Source organism: Arachis ipaensis, chromosome B02, assembly GCF_000816755.2.
Source record: "Arachis ipaensis cultivar K30076 chromosome B02, Araip1.1, whole genome shotgun sequence".
Classification (NCBI taxonomy): domain Eukaryota; kingdom Viridiplantae; phylum Streptophyta; class Magnoliopsida; order Fabales; family Fabaceae; genus Arachis; species Arachis ipaensis.
Genome location: NC_029786.2, coordinates 11,882,288 through 11,887,146, shown reverse-complemented (window position 1 = coordinate 11,887,146; position 4,859 = coordinate 11,882,288). Strand labels below are relative to the sequence as shown.

Below are 4,859 nucleotides of genomic sequence, written 5' to 3'. Positions count from 1 at the left end.
GCAGCAAAGAAACTTTCTTCAAAGTTCAAAAAGCCAACCCAAAACCCTAGGGCTAGCTTCTTCAACGGTTCCGCTGCCGCCGTCCGTGGTTGTCGGCGCCTCCGCGGCTTCCTCCTTCCCCCGTCCCAAACCCAGACCCTCTGTTCTAACTCGGCACATCGTCCATCCTCCCGTGGCGTGTTGGTTGCTGCTCGAGCACTCACTGTACCATCGGTTCCCTGTTCTGGTCGTCCGTGCTTGTCTCTGCTCGATTCTGCCTCTCAGTCTCACTCGAGTCTCGTCTCAGTCACACTTCTGGCACCTGGCATCTCGTGGTTCGTCTGTCTCATCGCTGGCGGCAGAAGCAACTCGTGGGGTTGTCTCTTGCTTCGTCGCCTTCAGTGGGGTGGTCGTCGACTCGCCGTCGACGGTTGGTGAGTTCCTGCACCATTGCTTCCCTATTCTCTCTTTTCCAGATTACCCTTCTCCCTGTATTTTTGCATGTTGCTGAATTGCTAATCAATAAATTTGCCTTGCTACTGGTCTAAATGTTGCTGTAAATCGTGACTGAACTAGGATTTGTTAAATTTGTTGCTGTAACTTGAATTTGTTGCTTCCCAGTCGCAGAATCAGAACAAAATGCTCAGTGAGTGCTTCGTTGATTGGCTTTGCTCACTGATTGTATTTGATGATAAAATTTAAATTGATATCACTATTACTGCTTTGCTGCCTGTTTCTGTAGTTAAATTTTATTAAAGTTTCTTGAATTTGCACCGCCTATGTTACTGATTCACTGTTCCTTCAGTGCTTTTTTTTGTTGTTAATCATTGTGATGAGCTTTGTTAAAATTGGATTGAAAACTGTTGATCTTTCTTCAATTTTCATTGTTCTAACTTCTGTTCTTATTAAAAAATTTGCAATTCGTGATCTTTTGATTTATTATATGCTTTATGTTTTTATTGTTCTGTTCTTACGAAGAAAAAATTTGTAATGAGTGATTGTATGATTCATGTTTTGATTGTTCTGTTATATAAAAAAATTCTGTTTTCATTGTTTGGTTGCACTGTCCCTGCTCTTGATCTCCACCAACTCGTTGCCCCTCCTCCGTGTTGGATGCTCTGTTGTGTGTTTGTTGTGCAACACTATCATTTTTTTTTGTTTTACTTGTGACTCAGCTACATTAAGGCAACATTCTCTATCTTTAACTTGTGCAGTGTGATTCAATCCAACTATTTTTAATTGAAGTATAGTTATGTTAATTGTCAACAAATTTGCAGCAAGTTTTTGTATATTTTGATGATTAATTACATTTAGTTGGTAATATTTTATGTAGAGTTTTAAATTTATGCTTTGAATATAAATTTTTATCTTTGATTCAAATTAAATATTGTTAAAAAAATAAATAAATAAACTTATGTAATATTTATAAATAATTACTTTATAAATTTTTATCTTGATTTTGTTACACAAAATAACGACGTCGTTTGGCAAGGCTAACTCACACTCCTCCCTCGATGTCACTAGACTAAACCTCGAGCTCTCTCATCCCTGTCACTGCTGTCGCACCCAAACTCCCCTCCCTCTCTCGGCTCCAGTCTCTCTCACGGTCTCCGGCGTCGCCATCAAGCTCGTCGTTGCTCTCTCGGATCTGGTCTCTCTCTCTCTCACGGTCTCGCGCGGCTTTCCTGCTCTCATCATCGCCGGTGGCAGAAGCAGCAGGTCCCGGCGCTTGCTCCTCGCTGTCAGCAACCCTCGCCGTGAGGCGTGAGCTTCCTCCCCGCCGTCAGCTTCTTTCGCGCAGCCAGAAGCTGGTCCCGATTTGGGGAGTTCCAACAAATTCCCCTGTTCTTCCCTTTTCTGTTTTGTTATTGTCTTTGATGTTGTTGCTGAAAATATCAACATGAATTTGTTATTGATTATGAACCTTGAATAATTTGTTGATGAAAATTTACTGAGCTAGTTTTTTAATTGCTGAAAAATCATTGAGATGAATTTGTTATTGGTTTGAATTTTGAAGTTGTTGCTGTTCTACTCAAGTAATTACTTAGCTAAGTCTTTTTGTTGCTGAAAATCATCACTGAGTTGAATTTCTTAGTGATTGAACCTTGAATTTGTTACTTCACTGAACCTTAAATAATTTGTTGATGAAAATTCACTGAGCTAGTTTTTTTTGTTGCTGAAAAATCATTAAGATGAATTTGTTATTGATAACATTCACTGAATTTTGTATTTGTTGCTGGTCTACTCAAATAATTACTTATTGATAACATTTGAGTTGAATTTCTTAGTGATTGTACCTTGAATTTGTTATAACAAGGACAATATCCGAAGTTCAACGGCATGCAGTAGCATTACCTAGTATAGTGTGATGAAGAGTATAGTTTGAGATGTTATTTAAATTTTTGGATTTCAATTAGTATTGCATTGAGGTTGATAGAAAATTTCTATTATTAAAAACATGCATTGTTGGAATGCTTGTTCCATTGATGATTATTTATTTGCATCTTTGTTTCATGTTATATATTTCATCAGTCGTGTAATGTGTCTGACAGGCAGATTTTGATCTATGTTCCAACTGCTTTAGTAATAGAAAGTTTGTTACAATCCTATCCATTGGTTGTCTTTTTAGAATTCTTAATTTAGTTTCCAATTCAAATCTGTAGAATGAATGAATAATCCAGTCGTGTTTTTATCTTTTTGTTATTCACCTTTTTTGGGGGTGCCCCTTCCCACAAGGTTGATTTTGGAGGCAAAAATTGATTCTGAGTTGTACACTCTGTCAAAATCAGTTTTAGATGAAGTACCAAACATAAATTGATTTACTCGAAAAGATCAATTTTAAGTGAATCACTTCCAACTGAACTACAAAAGCAGAATTGAAACACTCTTTTTGTTCTAAGGACACCACATCTCCCATTTATTCAATTTTAATACCTGGCAATCACCTGGAAGTTGGAATTCTTTGCACATTCAGATTCGACTGGTTTTCCTTTGCAGGTAGGAGGGACACATGGTATAATTGTTGAGTTTACTGATCCTCACTAAAACACAAGGCGAAGTTTTTATAATTTCAGAATTTTATTCAATTGATATTTTATAAAAGCTCTTATAAATGATTGTAAAGTACTTTTGTCTAGTTATAACTGATCTTAAATCATGTAAAGGATATATAAAAAGTTAGCAAAAGCTTATAACAAAATCTATTTCACAGAGTCTCACTAAATTTGTTGGTTTTTTTCAGAGAAGGAAGCAACATTGTTCTATGATATTCCATTCCCATCTTTTCAAGAAACCCTTTTCTTCAGCCATTCACACACACACCCACTCAAACCTTCTAAAACTCTGCAACCTTTCCAATACTCTTTTTCAAACCAAGCAAGTTCACGCCGTTGCCCTCATCCATGGCTTCCTCCCATACAGCATCTCCCTCTGCGCCTCCCTTATCCTTCAATATGCCACCTTTGGAAATCTCCCTGCTTCTCTCCTTCTCTTCCAGCGAACCTCTCTGCATTCCCATAGCGCCTTCCTCTGGAACACTCTCATTCGTGCAAACTCCATTTCTAGAGTGTTTGATGGGTTTCACACTTACAACCGAATGATTTGTGCTGGAGTTAGGCCTGATGATCACACTTTTCCATTTGTCCTAAAGTGTTGTTCTGATTTCGAGCGGGTTGAAAAAGGTAAAGAGGTTCATGGTTTTGTCTTTAAACTTGGTTTTGATAATGATGTCTTTGTTGGGAATACCCTTTTGATGTTTTATGGTAATTGTGGATTTTTCGCTGATGCTAAGAAGGTGTTTGATGAAATGCCTGAAAGGGATAAGGTGTCTTGGAACACAGTTATTGGGTTATGTTCTATGAATGGGTTCTATAATAAGGCGCTCTGGTTTTTCAGAGAGATGGTTGCAGAGTCGTCGGGGTTTAAACCGGATTTGGTCACCGTTATTAGTGTGTTGCCTATTTGTGCGGAGACTGAGGACGAGGTGATGGCGAGACTAGTGCATTGTTATGCTTTGAAAGTTGGTTTGGTGGGTTGTCATGTGAAGATTGGGAATGCTTTGGTTGATGCTTATGGGAAATGCGGGAATGAGAAAGCCTCCAAACGTGTTTTTTATGAAATGGATAAGAGAAATATAATTTCTTGGAATGCTGTTATGACAAGTTTTTCTTATAGAGGGCTCTACAAAGACGCTTTTAATGTATTTAGGTTGATGATTGATGCAGGAATGTTACCAAATTCTGTGACGGTTTCTAGCATGTTGCCTGTGTTAACAGCATTAGGACTTTTTAAGTTGGGAAGGGAAGTCCATGGGTTAAGTTTAAAGGTTGGTATGGAGGATATTTTTATTGCTAACTCATTGATAGATATGTATGCAAAATCAGGATATTCCGGTGTAGCATCGGCTGTATTCAACAAAATGATAGATAGAAATATTGTATCTTGGAATGCCATGGTTGCAAATCTTGCTCAAAACAGACTTGAATTTGCAGCCATAGAGTTAGTGAGGCGAATGCAAGCTAATGGAGAAATTCCGAACACGGTCACCTTCACAAATGTTCTTTCAGCCTGTGGAAGATTAGGTTTCTTGCATGTTGGAAAAGAGATTCATGCCAAAATAATTCGGATGAGATGGTTTTCTGATTTGTTTGTATCTAATGCTCTTACAGATATGTACTCAAAATGCGGACACTTACACCTTGCTCGAAATATCTTTAATATTGCTATCAAGGATGAAGTTTCATACAATATGTTGATTATGGGATATTCCCAAACAAGTGACTGCTTAGAGTCCTTGAATTTATTCTCAGAAATGATACTCTCTGGCATGGTACCTGATATTGTTTCATTCATGGGTGCCATATCTGCTTGTGCAAATCTGG

General features: G+C 38.1%; 1 pseudogene; it reads left to right on the top strand.

Annotated features, from left to right (window-relative positions):
• Positions 7-4,859, top strand: part of LOC107624957 — a 5,998-nt pseudogene continuing 1,145 nt past the window's right edge.